Source organism: Dendrobates tinctorius, unplaced genomic scaffold (genome assembly GCF_039654945.1).
Source record: "Dendrobates tinctorius isolate UK_male_01 unplaced genomic scaffold, ASM3965494v1 ptg000060l, whole genome shotgun sequence".
In the NCBI taxonomy this organism is placed as follows: domain Eukaryota; kingdom Metazoa; phylum Chordata; class Amphibia; order Anura; family Dendrobatidae; genus Dendrobates; species Dendrobates tinctorius.
The window spans coordinates 20,061,519-20,086,686 of NW_027361728.1; the positions used below are offsets into that span (position 1 = coordinate 20,061,519).

The 25,168-nt window shown below is 38.2% G+C and overlaps 1 protein-coding gene across 10 annotated transcripts in view; it reads right to left on the reverse strand.

The window, feature by feature from the left end:
• Positions 1–25,168, reverse strand: part of SOX2 (SRY-box transcription factor 2) — a 1,445,341-nt gene that overhangs the window by 36,168 nt on the left and 1,384,005 nt on the right. For 5 of the 10 annotated variants that reach the window (XR_012232822.1, XR_012232823.1, XR_012232821.1 and 2 more), the window contains one exon: positions 10,413–10,562. The exons of 3 other annotated variants lie outside the window; for them this stretch is intronic. The gene's annotated coding sequence lies outside the window, so the exon portion shown is untranslated. Of the gene's footprint in view, positions 1–10,412; positions 16,959–25,168 lie in introns of those variants that run through there. 2 more of the 10 variants (XR_012232825.1, XR_012232819.1) reach the window with 2 other exon arrangements.

The window sequence follows — 25,168 nt, forward strand, 5'->3', positions numbered from 1 at the left end:
TTTTTGCCCTGTTACAATTTCTTTCTCTCTCTCTGTTCTTTCTCTCTCCTAAACTAGCTCTCTCTATCAACATCTAACTATAAAATAATAGGAGCCCTTGGAGCATAACCTAAATCTACCAAGTTTATCCTTTTCAAAGCCCCACAGTTTGCAGCCTGAAAATGACTAGAATAAGTTTGAACATCACACTGGAGATTTTGTGATCTTCCTCCAATTGATATTAGAGTGGCTATTCATTGGGTTTAAAAGAAACAGGTTCTTTGAAAACGTCTTTTACACTGATGGTGTAAGAGCGCCGTCTAATGGCCAACCCTGGTATTGCACAACACTTCTGGTGTCGCTCATCAGTCCTAAAGGTAGATAATCTTTGGTTCATGGTTCGCCTGTTTAGCTGAGGAAGCATTACTTAGTGGAGTAGTTTTAAAAGTTTTACAATGATTTAAAGGAAGTAATAACATTATATGATAGTGTATACGGTAGCATTTTCACCATATGATATAGATTGTCCATCGGTTTATGTATTGTCCATAACCATGGCAAAAGATTCCAAGCTATAAAGGCTTTAACAGAATATGCTTAGGTAGTATGAAGGCTGCTAAATAAAACCTCTTACACAAAACAATATTTGATAATACATCTACTACTATGACAACAAATATCAGTAAAAAAAACAATAATGTAATTTAGTGCTCCACTGCTTCACACTAAAATAATTTAGAAAAATTTAGAGAGAGAAACAGAGAGAGAGAGAGAGAGTAAAAAGAAAGATGCTGTATATGTATAAATAGGTATTTATTTGTATTTATTAACCTATATTTTCTACTTTAGTTTTAGAATACCCCTATTTTTAAAATATGCCATTCTAATTTACTGATTTTGTTGCATTTTTAGGCTTCTTCCACATACACACTTCTTTCGGTATTCTACAATACTTGTAAAAACACCATGATTTTTTTGTGCACCATGTGTTATTTTTGGCCACATAGTTTTTGTAGTTTTTCCATAATAAAAATATAGTATTCAAGTGCCCTGGTATTGAAAGATTCCTTTTTGATTCACATAATTGGTAGTGTGAAAAATAACATACAAAAATGTTTGGCAAATCAATACATCTTCACATCTTTAAACACAGGAGAAAAAAAAAATATCCATGAAAGCGAAATGCCACTAAAATGCCATACTCAGAGTAGACAGGACTCTAAGAATGCCACCATAGTACCATAAACCATAGTGCATTTTACCTTTCAATAGAGAATTTCAAGTACCATCAGCATTTTTTTCTCGAACCAAAAGCAATAGTAAAAATGCAATTAAAAAAAGGCTTTGAAAAATTCAGCATTTCTTTTCTTTTAGAAAAACGTGTTCTGCAATGTTAGCCTTTACCTTAGCACTGATCCTTTACAATCAAGGGAAAATCTTAAAAAGATTCCAATTTGATGACTTTAGATAAAAAAGATAAAAAATATAAAATATATATATATATATATATATATATATATATATATATATATACAGGCACAAAAATAATATATATATATATATATATATACATACAGTAAATATATATGTGTGTGTATATATATATATATATATATATATACGCAGTGTTCTCTTTGTTAATTCAATGTCATACATGCATTGCAATGGAATACATGTGAAACTGCAAAAAATGTAATATGAATAAATAATTTTATGCTAAGGAACAAAACTTTTAATTGAATGATTTTTTTTAGAATGTTCTATTCTATATTATCTATCTAAGATTATATCTATTAAAAATTAATGAAAAAGACCATGATATTGGTGAGGGACCAAGTAAAGTTTGCCGCCTTCATATTCCAATAGTAGAAAGAAAGTCCAGGGAGGTTTAGGTGGCAGTAATGAGGGGAGAGGCGGCCAAGCATCGTGCTATTCTATGGCTCCATCTGCATGTGAGTGTGTTCCCTGCACTCCTCCTAATCTTCTTATGGAAATGAAGAACTGCAGGGGAGCAGGGGCACTGGGAGAATGTCCTTGTTAACAGGAATTTCTCAGCATTGCTAATTAGTGCAGCCTGACGACCACCAGTATTGGGGGAAAAGCACTCACAGACCCTGGCAAAGAGGAGGAGGAGGAGGAGGAAGGAGAAGAAGAGCTGCCTCAATTTATTTTCTAATTACAAATCTGAAAAGGTCCTATTGGGCTATGAGAGTTTTATCTCCCTCTGAAATAATTAATGCCCTGCTACTCAATGCTGAGTTACTATGGCAGATGCAAGTTGGCATCATCAATGCGCAGCTAAAGAGCTACACCTGTTGGAAAGAGAAGCATACCTATATATACCATCACATATACAAGAACAGAAAGAAGAAGTAAAAACAGAAGGCTGCATTCATTTATACTCATTTACTTAGAGAAAGCCTCTGTATGCGTAAAGAATTCAATTAAATCATACCATTTATTATTAGCAAATAAGGGAAGTAATGATTGCATAATTAGGAGCAACATACATTATTACATAAAGATATAGATTGCATAAAAATAGAAAAGCAAAATAGACAAATGGACTTATCTCAGTCTTACACAATGCTACTCTCTCTCTACCCAACAGTAGCCTAATATTCATTACCCTGACAGGTGTTTTAACTCCGATTCCCATGTTTGGTTATCATGGCTTATAGTGTATTTGTATCACCATACCATATAGATGTTATGAAGTTTAGGCATATCTCTTTATGTTAAGAGAGAGAGAGAGATGGCTAGACATTAACAATAGATGTGCCTGCGCCTTTAATTGATAGAAATTAAAAAGTAAGCTAGACATCTATTAGTCCCCAGTCAAACCACTATGAATCGTGACACTAATCTACTATCATATAAAATGTACAATTAATGCTACAATGGAAGCAGAAGCAGGCTCACAAGCGAATTCATCTAAATAACCTATCGTCTACTTTTCACATATTAAATGTTACAGCAAAAGAAGACGTTGATACAGAATAAAGAGGAAAAAAAGGAGAGTAAAACGTTTAGAAATTCCAAAAAAGGATATTTTTTTTTATTAATAAATGCCAATGTACATTTTTTTTTAATTTAGTGATTCTGGCAAATAAAGTGCAAATGATGCAAATTGTTTCTAAGGTTAAAGTCAAAAAGTTTACACCTGCTAACATAGGCCATATAAACACTATATATATATATGTATATATATATATATATATATATATATATATATTACTTCCATTTATACCAATAAAGCTGCTGCATGAGTAAAGTGTGTAATTTAATTGCACAAACTATATCCTGAGTTTTCCATCCATTTTCTAAGTATCATGGAGTTATTCTATTTATTAGGCGATGTATCCATCATGTTAACACAGACTGCCTAGTCATGTAATGGAAAGTGTGTTTGTTCCCAGTAATACCTGGTCAATGAGATTTTATTTTCCATCCTACTCCAGAACAATTACCCGGTAGCACAAGAGCGTCCTTGAAATGTCTTATTGATTAGGTGGAAGGCCTGGGCCCCGGCTTTGTTCGTGGCCGATCAGAAAGCGCAGCAATTGTGATTGTGAGAAGTGGCATTCGAGGCGCAGCAATAACAGGCGCCTCATCCACAGCCACATTTATCCAATCATTTCCTTCAAGGACTCTTGACAAGCAGCGGAATTCCCATCCTCAGGACAGGCATTCACTGCCATCAGGCCCGATCACTTGCCTCACCCAATGTGATGTTCTTTGCCACCTTATCATAAAGTCATTATGAAATTAATAGTACACCAGAGCTTAGTTTGTCAAATTATTTTTTTTTTAAACTTTACAGTTATTTGCAATCACCTTGTTAAATCCATAGAGGGCTCACAGTAATGATATCTACATATGTAGCCAATGAGATGCTGCACCACACACCCTATAATGTCTGGAGAACAGGGTAATAATAACCCTTTCATGAAGCCGATAAAATAAGATATTCCATTCCACATATGACCTTCTATAGAACTAATTATTCAGAATACAACATGTTCTGGATTCCCTAGGTTGAAAAATAAATAGAAATAATGATAATTTTTCATATTGTCCATTTACAATCTCTGTATCATGGCTGCATGGAGTGATGGGTGCAGTGGTACTCGTCAAAATAATATATTACTGAGGAGTCCATTTCTATAAAGGTGGGTAGATGATAGATCGATGGATAACAGATAGATAGTAAATAGGAATGGTAGTTAATTCTGCATAATTGACTATGAAAGTGCATGAAAGTGGATTAGAAATGCAACATTTCGCCATAACTGCACAATGACTGAAGAATACCGATGGATCTCCTTCCAGACATCACAGAAAGTGATGAGGAATAAAGGGACTGGCACTCAACCCTCACGCCGCCAGACCTTCCCCTCATTTGCGATTTCGTACATTCCAGACACACAACCTTCCTGCTTGTTTCAGAGAAGAAAAAAAAGTTCTATAATGAAAAAATGACACGAGGCCAATACTAGAGCTGGATCAGGACTGGCACTGTGCAGCTCCCACTGTGTCCAACAGGGGGGGCCCGAGACAACGCGCTCAGCGGAGCCGCACATCTGACGCGTCCTCGATCACTCGCTAAGGAGACATCACACAATCTTAGCGGGGTCTTCACAGCTCTTCTCTCCACACACAGAAAAAACTGACAGGACTCAAAAAGGGGGCTTTTTTTTAATCAGTTTTCACCATCTATAAAAATGCAGAGCTCATAGGCTTTGAAGACTGCAAAATGAAAATAAATGACGCTCGAAATGTAATTCTTGCAGCTGGTTATTATATTAGGGAAATGGTGATTTCAAATATTCCAAGGTTTAGATATTAATCACCGACTGGGGAAAATTGCACAATTGTGGCAGAAAAAATATGGCGCACAGAAAATACACAAAATGTAATAATCCAGTAATTCAGTATCCCAATAATTATCAACACCCGATAGATATTAGATCTATCTATCTATCTATCTATCTATCTATCTATCTATCTATCCCATATCTATCTATCTATCCCATATCTATCTATCTATCCCGTATCTATCTATCTATCTATCTATCTATCTATCTATCTATCCCATATCTATCTATCTATCCCATATCTATCTATCTATCTATCTATCTATCTATCCCATATCTATCTATCTATCTATCTATCCCATATCTATTTATCTATCTATCTATCAATCTATCTATCTGATATCTATCTATCTATCCCATCTATCTATCTATCTATCTATCTATCTATCTATTTATCCCGTATCTATCTATCTATCTATCTATCTATCTATCTATCCCGTATCTATCTATCTATCTATCTATCTATCTATCTATCTATCTATCTATCCATATCTATCTATCTATCTATCTATATCTATCTATCTATCCCATATCTATCTATCTATCTATCTATCCCATATCTATTTATCTATCTATCAATCTATCTATCTGATATCTATCTATCTATCCCATATATCTATCTATCTATCTATCTATCTATCTATTTATCCCGTATCTATCTATCTATCTATCTATCTATCCCGTATCTATTTATCTATCTATCAATCTATCTATCTGATATCTATCTATCTATCTATCTATCTTTCCCATATCTATCTATCTATCTATCTATCTATCTATCTATCCCATATCTATCTATCTATCTATCTATCTATCTATCTATCTATCTATCTATTATTATCTATCATTATCTAGCTATCTATCTATATTATCTATCTAGCTATCATCATTATTATCTATCTATTTATCTATTTACTATTATTATTATCTATAGATCTATCTATCTATCTATCTATCCATCCCATATCTATCTATCTATCTATTATTATCAATCATTATTATCTATCTATTATTATCTATCTATCATCATTATTATCTATCTATTTATCTAGTTATTATCTATCTATCTATCTATCTATCTATCTATCTATCTATCTATCTATCTCCATCCATGTAGATGTTGCAGAAAACAAAGCTGCTAGTTGTGGTGGTCGAGAGTGCAGGGGGTTACCCATCAATAAATGTCACATTTGCCCAGTGCAGAAACTTTTCTCAGTGACAGGAGGGAGGGGATGAGAGGGGAGCCGGCATTCATTATGCAGCAGCAGCATTAGGCAGGAGCATTTCAGTGCTGGCGGCCAGTGAGGGGAAATATTCAACAGCAGCCCCCATTGTTCCCATCCGGGGGAATCATCTATGTATATACATGTACACATTCTTCTATGCATCATTGTAAAATATTGTTGATGGCATCACTACCGCATCAATACTCTCAATTTTGCAGCATTATCATAGCCACTGTGCATATGCAGCTTGTCATATGTGTAGGCCAATAGTTTGGCGTGAATGATTGGAGAGAGCTTGTGTGTGTATATATATATATAATTCCTCTATTTGCATTCATGCCAGAATATTATATATATGTGTGTGTATTATATATATATATATATATATATATATATATATATATATATATATATGTATATACAGTGCTGTGCAAATTAATTGGGGCAAAGCATTTTTTTAAGTAAAATCGTAAGTTGGTTACCAGTCAGTGATTCAAACCAGTTTTAACTGCTTTGCACAGGTGTGAGCGCCTGTTGAAAGGAGTTAAAACTGGTTTGAATCACTGACTGGTAACCAAATTACGATTTTACTTAAAAAATGCTTTGCCCCAATTAATTTGCACAGCACTGTATATATATATATATACTAGCTGAAGAGCCCGGCGTTGCCGGGCATATAGTAACCTACTGTGGTTAGTTATAACAAATTATAATGATTATATTGCACATAAAAACATTTCACATCATATATTCAACACTACAGATTTGTAACACCTCACACTCCTCTTCCATATGCATTGGAAACACTTGATCCCGAGAGAAATTGCACTAACTGCAATAAAGCGTATGGTATGCACAGCCTACTTCTTCTGCAGCTCCACACTTTTCTCCTCTAGACCTCGTTCGCACGTGTTTTGGTCAGTATTTTACCTCAGCATTTGTAAGCTAAAACTTGGAGGAAAACAATCAGAGGAAAAGCATAATAGAAACCCGTCACCACTTCTGGATTCATCACCCACTCCTGGTTTTGGCTTATAAATACTGATGTAAAATACTGACCCAATACTGAAGGTGTGGATGTGGCCTTATACACAGCCTCCACCTGCAGCTCCTCACTCTTCTTTATACACAGCCTCATACTGCAGCAGCACCTCACTTCTCTCATTTTCCCCCTCACTTCTCTCATTTTCCCCGCACATCTGTCATTTTCTGATCACTCCACTATTTTCCCCTCACACCTCTCATTTTCCCCGCACATCTGTCATTTTCACCTCACTCCACTATTTTCCTCTCACTCCTCTCATTTTCCCCCTCACTCTTATTTCCCCCCTCACATTTACCATTTTGACCTCAAACCTGTCATTCTCACCTCACTCCTCTCATTTTCCCCCCACTCATTTCATTTTCCCCTCATTCCTCTCATTTTCCCCCCACTCCTCACTTCCCCTCACATGTGCACAGCAACTTCCTGCTATGAGCACAGCGGTCTAATCCATGAGGCTCCTCCCTTTCCCTTGATATCATGCCTCACAGGAGCAACTCCATTCTAGACATGACATGTGGCCTGTGCCTGCAGCGCACTGATAGGGCAGAGACACACTAGCAAATTTTTCGTCCGAGAGTCGGATGGTAAAACTTGCAGCTCTCCTGACCTGAGCATGACAGCGTGATGGATTACTATGCAGCTGCCAAGCTCAGGTCAGGAGAGGTGCCGGCCAGGGCAAGCTTTACCATCCGACTCTCGGATGAAAAATTTGCCAGTGTGTCTCTGCCCATACTCTGAAGGCGGCGGCCCTGATGGCAGCTCACAGAGGTTGGGACATGTAGCCAGTGAGTTTTGCAGGGCAGCTTTCCAGCCTGTGTGTGCTAACAACTTGGGACATGTGGATGGGGCTTTGCCTGTAGAGTGAGTGTGGCTATTTGGAATGGGCGGGGCTATGTGGAGTGGGTGTGGCTTGATACATATACACACAGACACATACATACACCCAGCTTTATATATAAATTTATATACACTCATACACTCACGCATGTATCTTTGCAAAAATATTGGCCTACATATATCACAAGTTCCATCTGCGGAGTGGCTATCCTTAAACAGCAACATTTATAACATTTGTGGCATATACTGGGCCCATTACTGCATTTGCTTTCTCGTGGCCCCTATTTTTATGTATAAAGGTAAATCTAAAAATTCCAGAATGCCATATCTTGCCTCGTAATTGTGCCTTATTCTGGAATATGCAAGCAATTACTTACTACTTTGATGCACGTACCCTAACTAGGGCCTTTTCATATGTATGTGTGTATGTCAGGTTTCTTTTGCGTTTCAGTTACATAATAATAAGTAATATTAGTACTGATATAAATCCCTTTCTCCCATCCTATTTTTTCACTTTGCATTATTTTTGCCATTTGCCTATGTACCCCAGTGACATGAGTAACATATAGGAAGGATATGGGAACAATAAAGAAGTAGGACACATAACTGAAGATCCTACTTGCAGAAGCTGCTCCTCACCTGCACTTCCATGGCCTGTCCCTAATGTTGGGGATGTCCAAGTGTGAGCTGGAATTAGCAGTCATTACCAGGCCTTTAACTATGTGGCGCTTTTGATCAGCACTAAATTAGCTTTGTAGGCCTAACAAAGGCTCAGGACCAGGCAGTGGGCTGGAAACACTGCAGACTGACCTGCCCTCCACACCTTCTCCCCTGCCACTCACATCTGCACCATACAGTTTAGGATTAACCTTTCTCTCCAGCTCTTCACAAGAGAGTCATAGGCAGAAGTAGAATTTAGATGACACCAGTAAACAGATGACAGATTTGTTTCCAGGACTAATGGAACCAGTACACATCTTGCTTCATGTCATCTACCCAAGCCCATACAAAAACACAAGGGGGTTAATCCTCAATTCTGAGATGCGGGAAGGTATGTAGACCACTAGAGTCGTCTGGCTTTTTATTTTTTTGGCCCATTCAAGCACTGCTGACCCTAGTCCCACAGGTTACCCCATACTCACAGGATAAATACATGTGGGCTGCACAGATTTCATGGGGAGATCCATTCAGGGTCTCCAAGAAATGAGATCTGTAATTTCTCTTGGAGTCAGAGGAGGCGCCAAAGAGCAATCTGGCAGGATGCAGATATAGGAGAGCTGAGCGCCCTTGTAACATGAAGCAGAGCTGGGTTTGTAACATTCACATTGTCTTATTCACGAAATGTCATTTAGATATTCCTGCCACATTTACTAATGTTGTAAGATCTATAGCCCTGGGTAGAGCCTATACATTCTCTATTTGCTGTCATTTCTATGGACATGGGTGTATGAAATATTAACTACTTAACAGCCTAGAGATCGTGGGGAAATATGCTGAATAAAAGGGGAAATATCCTTCCTTTTTTCTTTCGAAATGGCACTATTGATATGTAAACTCTATAATCTTATCAGAATGGATTATGTGTCGATTACATAGGACTACAGCCCTTAATATCTCAATGCCAAACACAACTAGGAGCCCAATGACATTTGCCATAACTATGCTGTAACTATTGAGCACATACCTATGTTCAAAAGCGGCTTATTTTGGAAAAAATGCAAGTAGCCTATTTTACTTAATGGGTGCGAAAATTGTGCAGAAAATTAGCAACACCAAAAGCTCATGGTGGGAACTTAGCCTAATAGCTGCCTAAAAACTATACATATGGCTCTATGGAATATTATGTTCTTATGCTACGTATATAACAAATAATAATAATTCCAGAGGACATGCTACATGTGGGCACTGTGCAATTGAAAATCTGTAATATGTAGGTTGAGTTGGACATTGTGATAGTGTTATAATAGGGATACTAATATTAGAAATAATAATAATTGTTATACACGATTTAAGCAGGGATTTTGAAGAGTGAGGCAATGAGAAAGTTCCTAATCCACATGTATCATTGGCTAGTGGAAGAACCCATCAGGATATCAGGAGAACATGGACAGGTGGTTATGCCCTTTCTTATGCACTGATGCGTCTTGTGGTTGGGGACAGGGGTAAATTCTAGGCGACACCAATGACCCTGTGTCCTCAGAAGCACAAGTCCAAGCAGGTGTGTGGCCTACAGGTGTGGCAGGCAGCTGCTTTCCCCGAGAGCAGGTGTGCACCGTCCTGGCACTGAACAGGTTAACAGGCAGGCAGAGACCCTGAACCTGAGCTGAGCCCACCAGAGCCCCGGCTGCCCGGATGATTGGCACATGGGCGGGAAGCTGATCACTCTGAGATCCAAAATAACATCGCGACAGGGGGAGGGGGTGTCAAAGTTTGCTTGCAATTACTTACGTGGCAGTAACTCGGGGTGTTGTCTTCCCAGCAGTTTGATTGGCAGCGATAAAGGGGAGTCCGTGCGGTGCCGAAACCCTGCAGCCAGTCCTGCACCCGGCGGCCGCATCCTCCGTCCTCCGGTCCGTGCAGCTCCGCTCTCTCCAGCTCCTGGAACAAGACGCAGCGGTGCCGGCTGTTTTTTAGAAGAATGAACCGACAACAACACAGACACAAAACTGTCGTTCTCGTGGAGTGCAGCACATGCCCCCACCCCGCTCCAGAGAGGCAGCTTTCTGCTTTACGCTGGGTATTCACAGATAATTTGATGGCATTGTTTCTGCTACAGATGGTTCTTTTAATACAATAACAGTGCTCTTTGTGCATACTACCCACAATCACAATCTAAGCGCTCCCTCAATAACCATTTTGTTCTCTCTTGTATAGGGCCAACAAAAGCAGCCGTGAGGTAATGGCTTCTGTTTATTGCAGCCATAGAATAGGCATCTCACAAAGATGATTTTCTTTTTTTCACCAGAAGGAGACATTGGAAGCTTGAGCTGATCTCTTCATATTTTAATACAGCCATTCTCCAAGATTCCTCATTCTGCTGCTCTATCCCCCAGGATGGGTTATCTGTTCTAAGCTTTGTGCAGACGCTTTATATTATTAGTACATGAAATATAAGAGAAATAGATGAAGCAGACAGTTCATTCTGTGCCCGAAATTATACCATCCGGATGACAGCAATGGAGAATGAAAGGTTACAATATCACAAAAAACAAAACTGTATTTTAAGTGTCATAATAGAAAGATCCATAATCTGATAGATAAATATGTATATGAGCTCATACAGTAATCTATCTATCTTTCTGTCTGTCTATCTATCTATCTATCTATCTATCTATCTTTGCCCTGTTACCATTTCTTTCTTTCATTCTCTCCCTCTCTTTTACTTCCTCTTAAACTCGCTATCTATCTTTGCTGCCATTTCTTTCTTTTCTTTCCCTCTTTCTTTTCCCTAAATTATCGATCCATTTCTTTCTTTCTTTCTTTCTTTCTTATTTTCTTTTTTGCTTTCTTATCTATCTATCTATCTATCTATCTATCTATCTATCTATCTATCTATCTATCTATCTATCTATCTATCTTTGCCCTGTTACCATTTCATTCTTTCTCTTTTTCTTTCTTTCTTTCTTTCTTTCTTTCTTTCTTTCTTTCTTTCTTTCTTTCTTTCTTTTTCTCTCTCTCTCATATTTGTGTAATAACTATTTCTGGCTGGACTCCTTACCCCAATGCTCCATATGATTACAGTGAAGAGTGTTCTCACAAACCTACAGAATGAGCACTAGGATAAAGGTCTGGGCTATTAGACAGATTTTACAGCCCATACTTAGTGCAGCGCAGCAGGGAACTTGTAAGTTTCTGCCTGTGTTTGTCTACCTTGCCATAGAAATGAATGCCATTGCTTTCTTCCTAGAAGTTTGAGGCGATGGTATTCCACCTTGTTACCACGGTCGCAGCTCCCACCATGCATCACTGGTCACTTATCCTTATTTCTGTGAAGAGTTTTTTTTAAGTTGCACCACTGTTCTCTAACCTACAAACATGGTAACCCGTGCTGCTGCTTGGCATACAAGTGTAGTCAGAAATAACTAGGGTGTAACTAAGAGGGGTGATGTGATTATTGATGAGGTGTCATCTGGAGACATCTGTGACCACCCAGGCATTGCAGGTAGCCATTCACAGTGTTCAGATTGCTCCTATATGTAATCGGGTTCTTCAAAACTGCTTGTTTTTAGCAACAAAATAGAATAAAACGACTCAGGATATTTTCATTCATTCCTACAATTGTTGGGGGAGTAAGAAATATCCCAATCACAGCACAATGTTTTCTGATTTATAAGGATATACATACCACTTATATGTAGTCTGCATTTTTATGAACTGAAATATATGTTTCACTAATCTTGTTCCTTTTTCTCTACCTTAGTCCCTGTTATCATTCTTTGTATCTGTAATACCTTGTTTTCACATTTCTAACCTAAATCTATTTTTTTTGCCATTCTTTATTTATAGTTATTTCTACCATGATATTTTTGTTAACCTCGCTTTGCTCACATCTATTGTTATATTTGTCCCTATGCCACATCTATCTATCTATCTATCTATCTATCTATCTATCTATCTATCTATCTATCTGTCTGTCTGTCTGTCTGTCTGTCTATCCATTCAATAAATTTCTATCCATCAAAAACCTAATACTAATATCAGGCTATCATCTATCTATTTATCTATGTAACTATTCCTATTTATCTATCTATTCAATATATCATCTATCTGTATATCTATCTCTATATATCTAATCTACCATATATCTATCTATCTATCTATCTATCTCTGTATCTATGGAAAAAACTGGAAAAAAGATCAGGCAGCACTCCAGTTCAAGGAAAAATTGTGGGCTTTAATCTAGCACCAAGTACTGTATCTATCTATCTCTGTATCTATCTCTAGCTGTACCTATGTATCTGTCTATCTAATCTAATATCTATCTATCTATCTATCAATCCCATATCTATCTATCCCATATCTATCTATCTATCTATCTATCTATCTATCTATCTATCTATCTATCCCATATCTCTCTCTCTCTATCCCATATCTATCTATCTATCTATCTATCTATCTATCTATCTATCCCATATCTATCTATCTATCTATCTATCTATCCCATATCTATCTATCTATCTATCTATCCATCTATCTATCCCATATCTATCTATCTATCTATCTATCTATCCCATATCTATCTATCTATCTATCTATCTATCTATCTATCTATCTATCCCATATCTCTCTCTCTCTATCCCATATCTATCTATCTATCTATCTATCCCATATCTATCTATCTATCTATCTATCTATCCCATATCTCTCTCTCTCTCTCTATCCCATATCTATCTATCTATCTATCTATCTATCCCATATCTATCTATCTATCTATCTATCTATCCCATATCTATCTATCTATCCATCTATCTATCCCATATCTATCTATCTATCTATCTATCTATCTATCTATCTATCTATCTATCTATCCCATATCTATCTATCTATCTATCTATCTATCTATCTATCTATCTATCCCATATCTATCTATCTATCTATCCCATATCTATCTATCTATCTATCTATCTATTTTTGATGACTTATTAAGGCCATTAGTAATGTTATTGTTAGTGCAATGTTCCTGTTCCTGTGGCGCAGATGCTGAGCAGCCCTGGTGGTTCCTGTAGATGGGGCAGGTATATGGTGTGCTCAGGTAAGCACACAGGGAGCTGCTGGCATATACCTCATATTTGTGTTCATTACTTCGCATGATTGGTTATGAATGGGTAGCGATGGATGCAGATGTTCTGCACATTAACTCATCTGGTGCCAGGCATGCTAGATTCCCTATAGATCCGGTAGAGAAACTTCATTCTTCTCCACAACTCCTTCACCTTTTATTTAAAGAATAATCGTTGCTCAGGGATGTGCTCCTCCAGTAGCTAGAACGCATCATACAACAATGCAGCAGTCTCCCTCTATAAATAGAGCTGCTGTAGAAATAGAAGAGCCTATTTGTGGTGGATCTGGAATTAGAAGATTCTACAGTTTGGTATTAATAATAATAATCTTTATTTATATACCGCCAATATATTCCGCAGCGCTTTACAGTTTCAAAACACAAGCCATAAGTAGCAACGTTAATAATGCAATAATTAAAGCAAAATAAGACGAAATAAGACCTCTGTACGGTATCTATTACCCCAATCACATCAAATACACTGCAATGTGTGCCCCTCCTAAACATCAACACCTGCTCTATGAGAAAAGCCAAGAACATACAATAGAAATAGATCTAAATTATTACACCAAGTAGAAAAGTTTGTATTAAATTCTTCAAGATTATTTCATTTATTATTAATTTTAGCGCTATATTATTATTATTATTAATGCAATTTAATGTTCTATTGTGTTTACCCACAATATTGTGTGTTACTCCTGCATTAAACAACATTCACACTACCCTTGTGCCTATAAGGGTATGTGCACACGCTGCGGATTCTACTGCGTTTCCGCAGCGTTTTTGGCTCTGCAGAAACGCAGCAGATTCTGCTGCGTTGTACAGTACCTTTATTTCCTATGGAAATAAAAAAAAGCTGTGCACATGCTGAGTTTTTTTCCGCGCGGTTTTGCTGCGGTTTACAATCCGCAGCATGTCAATTGTTTGGTGCAGAAACGCTGCGGTTTTACACCTCATCCATTATGAGGTGTAAAACCGCAGGGCAAAACCGCAGAAAAAACGCAGATAATCCGCAGATAAACCGCAGAAAAACCGCAGCACTTTGTCCTGCGGATTTCCTGCGGTTTTCTCTACAAAATCCGCAGAGACTAAAAACTACGTGTGCACATACCCTTAGACGTGTGCGTGTGAAGAAGGATACACACACAAGGAAGTTTCCTATTATCATAATTCTAGTGGAATTTATTTGTATGTCATGATTCACAAAAACTCAGCAGGGGTCCGCATCAACAACGTCATGGCCTTGAATAAAATATACATTTGAAATTGTAGACCGTCAGCAGTAAAAACTCGTCATTTACAGGTGTACACAAGTGATATTAGCATTCTGTGCCTTCTATCCGGGAAATAGCGCAGTTAATTATCAACATCTCTAGAGCTTTGAAATTTGCATCTGAAAATCCCCTCCGTATTGTCCCTAAAATCGTGCAAATCCAGAGGTTTCTTTAATAATCGCCTTCGTTTCGTAGACTGAACCCAAAATTAGCTTCAAATCAAGAACGGCTGCTTCTTACAGAACAAAAAAATAAAACCCCCTTTATTTAGCTTATCATAAAGTCTCTGAGAAATTTCTTTACAAATATTGTCCATGGCAAAATATTTTAGAAAAATATAATTTTGCTTCTTGTTGGCAGTATGTATAAGGCCAAATGCTCTCATTTGCTAAATGGTGTTTCTCCCAATATTTCCAGTTTTTCTAACGTTACAATATTATTCCAACATTTTAGATTTAAGAATGGGGTAACGGGAATGAAAATCCTATTTACTGCTACATCCGTTGCCATCTCTCGGTCCTAGAAAATGATGTTGGTCGACATTGGCTATATAGACTACACCGTATTGTCATTTTAATGGACTGAGCGTAGATTAATCTGCATCTTGTATTAATTTACCCACGTATGAAAACCGTGTATAATAGATTTTTTTTCTCCTGTAAATTGGCGGGGTGATGTAGCTGCAGAAGACAGCTCCTCTCGCCATCACCCATGCCAGTGGTTTGTTTACCAGCTTATTTGAATTAAAATAAACCCAGCTTCTGCTGACTGCACATCATTATCTCTGAGACCATAATCCGGCAGCAAATCCCATATCTTCCAGAACTGGCTCCTTTGTTTGGGATTACTGAAAGTTTATCCTATAACAAAGAGGAATAAGGCTTCCCCTCTCATCCTCATAATTAAGTGTAGGGAGTCATTTAGAATCAAGCACAGGAAAATGTACAATTTAGCCACACTATATTTCTATACAAACTGGGAGGCAGGGTAGTCCTGGACTAATTGTTAACCTAACATTTAAATGACTAAATCACTTTAGAGACCAGCTTTTAATGTTAAGAGCAACTCTTAACGAGGGTTTAATTTGCCACAAATAACAATACTTCTCTATTACTAATCTATCGATAGTGTTAATCTGCTTATTTTTATATTGTGCTGTGTGGGTTCTATTTAATCTGGAATCCGTAATAAGGATCATTCCCATATAGTCATGCAAAAACATGTAACAAAAAAGTTATTTCTCCATTACTGAAAACCTAATTAATGAGCTGAACAGCAAAAAAAGATAACCCTCCTCCCCAGATAAATTAAAAGTCACCTGTAAATACAAGTCTGAAAATTGCTATTTCCGTCGAGCTATTTAAATTTATATAGCTAATATTGTGAAAGATTGTCAGAAAGCTGCTTACAAGTCCCAAAGGATAAATCTTCCTCCCAAGATGGTTTTATATATGTAGCCTAGGTAAGTTGACCCTGTGATGGTTCTGCAGTACCATTCAAGAAGAATAGGCTACCCTATCATAAAAATATACCCCTTTCCATGCAGCTGCTTGACCCCACCACTGTCTTAACCACCTGCAACAGGAGGTCCTAGGGCCTCCATCCAATTTTTATGACATGACTGCTACTCTGTTTCCCTGTTTGCTAAGATTGAAGCACTTGTAGAGGCCATATCCATGAGCCGTTCTCACCATAGGCTGAAATGGAAACAAGTCAAGCTTGGGATGGAACTCCACGTTCAATGACCTAGTGTACTTCTATATGTATTACCTAAGTTGAAGCCATATTGGCTGTTAGCAGCATTTTGCAGAAGCCAATTCAAGAAATAAATGTCTAAATGGAGCAAGCAAAATAATTAAAATTGAGAGTCCTTAGTGGAGCAGCTGCTTGACCCCACCACAGTCTTAACTACCTGAAACAGGAGGTCCTTAGGCCTACATCCCATTTTTATCACATGACTGCTCCTCCATTACCTTGTGTGCTAAGATTGAAACACCTGTGGGGCCATATCCATGAGTGGTTCTCACCACCTGCTGAAACAGAAACAAGGCAAGATTGGAATCAATCTCTAGCTTCAGGGACCTAGTATGTGTATATATGTATGACCTAAGTAGATAAATATTGGTTGTCATCAGCATTTGCAAAAGCAAAATTAACATAAAAAAGTCCAAATGGAATCAAAAATATAATCAAAATTGAGAGTCCTCAGGGACTGATACCTTTCAATGGCTAACTGAAAAGGTGATAACAAATAGCAAGCTTTCGAGACTACCCAGGTTTCTTCATCAGGCATATTTTGACTACCTCGGAAGAAGCTGTCAGTGAAACGCGCATCGGGGTGAGGGGACGCCGAGGTGAACAGTCCACAGGATTCATCGGGCCAATGTCAACTAGAGGTAATAACATATAACACCTGCACTCTATGCACTTTATAGGAAGATTTTAATTAGCACTTGCTAAGAAATATACCTGAACAGGGAATCACTATCTTTTGATTTATGGGCTATAATAACATGTACGTTTGTTCTTAACATGACTATCGTGGCATACAATTAATCCATAATAAGCAACACTAAATTTGTTTTTTACTCTTTAACCTTTATATAAAGTGCGCTCTGCCAATATACTTTTTACCTAAATATTTTACCCATATACCGGTTTCAATGTGCCATTTATATGTTCTATGAATATTTTTTCTATATTTTTAAAAAACATGCAAAATATAGGTACCATCTAATAATACTGTTATCATCACACCTAGCGACCCCTATGAGTCATTTCTGCTCTTTTCTGCCTTTCTTACGTATTTATGATTTAAGTAAAATGTAATATTTTAGATCTCTTCATTGTTTGTCCCCTTATTGTTGGGGGATCAAATTTGTTAATATATATTTTGCCGCATAGTCTCAAAAGCTTGCTATTTGTTAGTATCTTCTCAGTGTCAATCACTGAGGACTCTCAGTTTTAATTATTTTTCTTTGTACTGGCAAACATGATCCAAAGATATAGTTTTCCTTTAACTTAATGGAATCAAACAGTTCAGGGTTTGATATTTATGAATATTTTTTGAAGTAGAGTGAAATGCTCTATAACCTTTGGAGGAATGGCAATAAAGGGGTTAAAGTGTAGACACATTGATGTTGTAATAGCAAATAGCATCCATACAATAGTGTGTAAGGCCCTATTTACTGCCATGTTGTAGAATTTCACACCTAGCTTAGGGCTTTTATGGATGTATTTGCACAACAAAATGTTTGTGGAGCATAGAGAAAGCTGTGACTGATTTCTGCTTCTTGTCTACACTTCTAAAAAAACAAATCTGAACTGAGAAAAGTAAGTTAATGTGTATGCACAATGTAAGTGCATATTAACACATGACCATTAATCAGAGAAAACAAAAAGCAAAAACACAAATATCCTGAACTAAAAGTAAAAAATATACTGCAAATAATGCATAAAGGTAATAATAATAATAAGGGTATTTAGTAAACATAATTTTGATCAAAATAATGTACAAGCCATCCCGCCACGTCACGGCAACCCTTGTGGGACAGTCCCTACTCTAGTATTTAAAACCTTTTCACTTGCCAAGTGGCGTGAATGTGAATAAGGGTCGAGCGGCTGAACCACTAGTAACAGCTTAGGCCAGACAGGATGGCTTTCCCAGCTCAGAAAGAGGGCGGTCACACCCATATATGCACTGAATGCAAAATGAAATGAATAAAAAAACAAATCTGAACTGAGACAAGTAAGTTAATGTGTATGCACAATGTAAGTGCATATTAACACATGACCATTAATCAGAGAAAACAAAAAGCAAAAACACAAATATCCTGAACTAAAAGTAAAAAATATACTGCAAATAATGCATAAAGGTAATAATAATAATAATAAGGGTATTTAGTAAACATAATTTTGATCAAAATAATGTACAAGCCATCCCGCCACGTCACGGCAACCCTTGTGGGACAGTCCCTACTCTAGTATTTAAAACCTTTTCACTTGCCAAGTGGCGTGAATGTGAGAAAAGTAAGTTAATGTGTATGCACAATGCATTATTTGCAGTATATTTTTTACTTTTAGTTCAGGATATTTGTGTTTTTGCTTTTTGTTTTCTCTGATTAATGGTCATGTGTTAATATGCACTTACATTGTGCATACACATTAACTTACTTTTCTCAGTTCAGATTTGTTTTTTTATTCATTTCATTTTGCATTCAGTGCATATATGGGTGTGACCGCCCTCTTTCTGAGCTGGGAAAGCCATCCTGTCTGGCCTAAGCTGTTACTAGTGGTTCAGCCGCTCGACCCTTATTCACATTCACGCCACTTGGCAAGTGAAAAGGTTTTAAATACTAGAGTAGGGACTGTCCCACAAGGGTTGCCGTGACGTGGCGGGATGGCTTGTACATTATTTTGATCAAAATTATGTTTACTAAATACCCTTATTATTATTATTACCTTTATGCATTATTTGCAGTATATTTTTTACTTTTAGTTCAGGATATTTGTGTTTTTGCTTTTTGTTTTCTCTGATTAATGGTCATGTGTTAATATGCACTTACATTGTGCATACACATTAACTTACTTTTCTCAGTTCAGATTTGTTTTTTTATTCATTTCATTTTGCATTCAGTGCATATATGGGTGTGACCACCCTCTTTCTGAGCTGGGAAAGCCATCCTGTCTGGCCTAAGCTGTTACTAGTGGTTCAGCCGCTCGACCCTTATTCACATTCACGCCACTTGGCAAGTGAAAAGGTTTTAAATACTAGAGTAGGGACTGTCCCACAAGGGTTGCCGTGACGTGGCGGGATGGCTTGTACATTATTTTGATCAAAATTATGTTTACTAAATACCCTTATTATTATTATTACCTTTATGCATTATTTGCAGTATATTTTTTACTTTTAGTTCAGGATATTTGTGTTTTTGCTTTTTGTTTTCTCTGATTAATGGTCATGTGTTAATATGCACTTACATTGTGCATACACATTAACTTACTTTTCTCAGTTCAGATTTGTTTTTTTATTCATTTCATTTTGCATTCAGTGCATATATGGGTGTGACCGCCCTCTTTCTGAGCTGGGAAAGCCATCCTGTCTGGCCTAAGCTGTTACTAGTGGTTCAGCCGCTCGACCCTTATTCACATTCACGCCACTTGGCAAGTGAAAAGGTTTTAAATACTAGAGTAGGGACTGTCCCACAAGGGTTGCCGTGACGTGGCGGGATGGCTTGTACATTATTTTGATCAAAATTATGTTTACTAAATACCCTTATTATTATTATTACCTTTATGCATTATTTGCAGTATATTTTTTACTTTTAGTTCAGGATATTTGTGTTTTTGCTTTTTGTTTTCTCTGATTAATGGTCATGTGTTAATATGCACTTACATTGTGCATACACATTAACTTACTTTTCTCAGTTCAGATTTGTTTTTTTATTCATTTCATTTTGCATTCAGTGCATATATGGGTGTGACCGCCCTCTTTCTGAGCTGGGAAAGCCATCCTGTCTGGCCTAAGCTGTTACTAGTGGTTCAGCCGCTCAACCCTTATTCACATTCACGCCACTTGGCAAGTGAAAAGGTTTTAAATACTAGAGTAGGGACTGTCCCACAAGGGTTGCCGTGACGTGGCGGGATGGCTTGTACATTATTTTGATCAAAATTATGTTTACTAAATACCCTTATTATTATTACCTTTATGCATTATTTGCAGTATATTTTTTACTTTTAGTTCAGGATGTTTGTGTTTTTGCTTTTTGTTTTCTTTGTCTACACTTCTAGTAGCACTAGAGCCCAGTGAAAGTCATGTTGTGTGTCTGCAGGGCTGACGAGTTGTGTGAACATCTGTTCTCCTGAGACACACAGCAATGGGAATGCCATGTAGTACACAGCTGTAAGCCGGAGCTGTGCCTCTTTTTGACAACATCTGTCACTATAATACAGTAATACTGTCTGAAGCTTTGTATTTCCTTCCAAATAAATCTTAAGATTTACAGGGACATATTTTACAGAGCCTTTAACAAGATAGGTAGTTCAGTAGGTACAGCCAATGTCAGACTGGGGTGATAAGGGCCCACCAGTAGCATTGACTTTGGGTGGAGCACTTTTCACCTGCATACAAATATTACACTACCCTCATTCACAGATTTACCTATACCTCTATACAATAATAAGCTGGGCAGTTTGGTTAATGAATGATGAGATGCTTCTTTTTTCTGTACAGAGTGAAACAAGTGAAATATGCCAAGTACTGCCCATACAGTGGGGTTGGGGGCCCAGATCTGTACAGGGGCCCACCGGGGAATTCCCCTGTTACACTATGGGCCAGTCCAAGCCTGGGTACAGCTCTGAGGACAGGGGTGTGAATCCGACTAGATAAAATTGTAGGTATTTCTGCTTCCTCACACTTATAATTAAAAAATATTTGGGAAGTCATGTATTAAATTGAAGAATGTCCCTAATGCGAGAAATGACCCCAAATATCTCAGAATCTAAGTAATAATTACCACAGCATTGACTCTATGGAGAACCCTTATATTTTCTTTTTTGCTATCAAAAAGGGATTTAAGAAGTAACATATATCCCACCTTTTTCTAAAAAAATTTCTGTTTAGGCCTTGTCCAAGAGAATCCGGTCACTGCTGGTTGGGAATAATGGACACATACAAGGGCCGACCATTGGTGAAACCTGTGCAGCTACACAAACACCCAAGTGGTAAGGGGGCCACTACCACCTCCAAAGGAGGTGGAATTGTGCATTATTATGAGCTATTGAACTGCAAAGGTCCTATATATTACTCTTGCAGAGGAGCCTTCTGTTTTTATCCACCCCTGCATACTTAGCTGCATTTACGTCAAAGGTCATGTTTTCTGCCTTTAATGCGGGCTTGCACGCTGAGCCTACATCTTTCCCCCACACATGATAGCTGATTTTAATCAGCCATGATGTGTCTTTAACAGTCGTGGGTGTAGCAGTGCTACACACATGGCTGTTTACCAGTTAAATTCTGCTGTCAATCACTGACAGAGGGATTTAGCTTATGGCAGACGGAAGCATGTCATATATTCCACTCAACGGCGCCTGTCACATGGCCACGGGGTGCTGATGGGTTGTCATGATAGCCGGGAGTCTGCTGATGACTCCCAATTTGTCATTACGATCCTCCTATGAACACCGGCAAACAGATTCTGTTTTCAGCTATACACAGCAGTGCTAAAGTACTGCTATGTACTGCACATGCGATCGAACAATTGCAGCTTCAAGTCCCCTAAGGGGACTAATAAATACAGTAAAAAGTGAAAGAAAAAGTCTTAAAAAATATGAAAAAAACACAAAAAGTTGAAATCATCCCTTATTTGCCCAATTAAAAATAAAAGAGCAAAAAAAAGTACACATATTTCAAATCACTGCGATCTTAAAAGTCCGATCTATAAAAATATAAAATAAATTCAATTAATCTGATTGGTAAACTGCCAGAATTATGCTTTTTGACCGGTGACACATTGAAATAAAATGCAATAAGAGGCGATCAAAACATCATATTGTAAGGGGGTGAATCACTGAAGGAGCCGAGGGGAAGTTGCCTTCCTGGCTCCGTGCCCGGAACCATTGAGCAGGGTGTTAGGTTCCACGGGGGATGCTTTAGGGGACTGCTCTGTGTTCAGGAACAGGAAGAGGTCAGGGCTGGGTGCGGGAGATCTACGCCCGCTTCCAGCAGAGCAGCATAGAGAGGAGAAGCAGGAGGACGCTGACGCAGGGGCAGAGAGGAGACGGGTGCAGTGGCTGGAGACTGAGAGACCGCAGACACGGGCAAAGGGCAGTGAGTACTTGAAGCCTGGCACTGCACTGCTAGGGAGGCTGTTGATCCCCCTTCTTGAGGAGACCCTGCCCCACAGACAGACCCTGTCCCTCGACAAGACGCCCCCCAGCAGAGAGACCGGAACATATGCTGAGACGCTCCCCTGTGACCAAGGGGCGTTCAGTAAAGAGACGCTGACCTGCAAGGAGAGACTGTGGGAGGCAGAATCCCTGACCCCGGTGGGAGAACACCGCTGTCACAGCAGAGACAAGGACCTTGATCACAGGGGGATAGCGCCATCCTCATACCCCTTGGGCTCCCACGAAAACTCCCCATACTACAGCTGGACTATTTCAAGGACCCCAGACACGGAGGACATCAAGCACGGCTTTTTCCTCAGTGCCAACGCTGGACCAGAAGTGATCCCTCCAATCAATATCCCTGAGAACTGATAAGTTTGCCTCACTAGAGAATAACTGTTTTTCTACTGTTTTAACACCGTATATTTCCCCTGCTGTCGATATAAGCTTATCACAATATTTTCTGTTATACTGTATGTTTTACCAGTATTTTCCCCTGTAAATAAACCTCCCCTTTTACTGTTGGTCTGTCTGTTCCGTGGTGATGTATATCTCTCCTGCACGTTATTACAATATCCACCCCAAAATAGTATTAATGAAAATGTCAGCTCAAAAAATAAGCTGTCACACAGCCCAGATCCCAAAAAATGAAAACGCTATGGGTCTCAGAAAATGGCAACATAGGCAATAATTTTTTTGCTTACAAATTGCCGAATTTTTTTAACTACTTAAATAGAAAAAGCTATACTTGTTTGGTATCTAATAATAATAATAAATTTTATTTCTATAGCGCCGACATATTCCGCAGCACTTCACATTTCAGAGGGGACTTGTACAGACGATAGACATTACAGCATAACAATAATCACATAGATCATAACAGATACCAAGAGGAATGAGGAACCTGCTCGCAAGCTTACAGTCTGAGGAAAGAGGTAGACACGATAGGTGGGTGGTAGCAATTGCCCTGATAGTTTGGACCAGCCATAATGTTAAGTGTGTAACAGTACAGAGACAGAGGGCTAATGGATGCATAAAGCATGTGGGAACATGATGTGGGGAACCTGGTATCTACCTACTTGTACTAACCTGAAGTATCAAAGTGCCAGGTAGGTTTTAGCACACAGTGAACAAAGTAAATAAAAAAATCCAAAAACTAATTCTGGAATTGCACTTATTTTGCGATTTTAACGCACTTGGATTTTTTTTCCATCTTTCCAATGCATCACATGATAAAATAAAAAAGTTATGGCTCCTGGAATAAAGGGAGGAAAAAACAAGTGCACAACAATGGAAAATCGCAAGGTCATGAAGGGGTTAGACAAATGTCCGTACTGTCCTCCTAACAGTAACATAGCTTGTTCTGGCAGACAAATGATTAATATGACATCCTACATTAACAAATAGGATCATTTATGCCATCAGTTTTTTTTTCATATATTTTCTGTCATTTATTTGATAAGGTTGATGAACTACATGGAAACCTAATTTTTTCTACGTATGAAAAGACAACAGTGAATCAGAAAAAGAAACAATTACTGACTTTATTGACAGAATTCTTGATCCAGACCTCTGGGAATAGAAAGCTGCTCTGTGAGTATGAGCCAGTTAATCAACTCACTTATTTTTATTGACTGATCTGGGCTGAAACTGGTTTATCCTGATCTATTAGGTGTTCTAGAAGGTTTACAAAGGCATCTGATACCAGCAGAGTAGCGGATTGACAGTGCAGGAGGTGTTATGTCATCCTTCTAGTTTTCTAGAGATTGTGGCTGGGTTACACATTATGATCACAGTGTGATATTGAAAGGCCAAGCATGCCTATTGCTGAAGTAGTCTCCTACAAGCAGTATTAGGGTTACGATATGAATACGATCTGTAGCTTTGCTCGTAAGCCGGATATTTATGTAAGTTGGAACAGGGACAGGAAAAAAAATAATACTTCAACATTGATTATTCTAGCTGTCTCGCTGCTTGGCACTACCATCCGGTCTTCTTCTTTCCATCGTCGGACGTGCTATATCTCTGGCCGCTTCACCATATGTCAGAATTTATGGCTGCATCCAGGTCTCAGATTACTGTGCATCATAAGGTCATGACGTCAATATTGTAACCTTATGACGCATAGAGACTTCCAGGGTCCAGAAGCGACTGGAAGTCTTGGACGGTGGTTAGGAGAGGACCGGACAAAGAGCAGCAATGCGGCTGGAGATGTGGTGAGTATTACTTATTTTCTTTTCTTTACCAATATTCACCTCACCTCC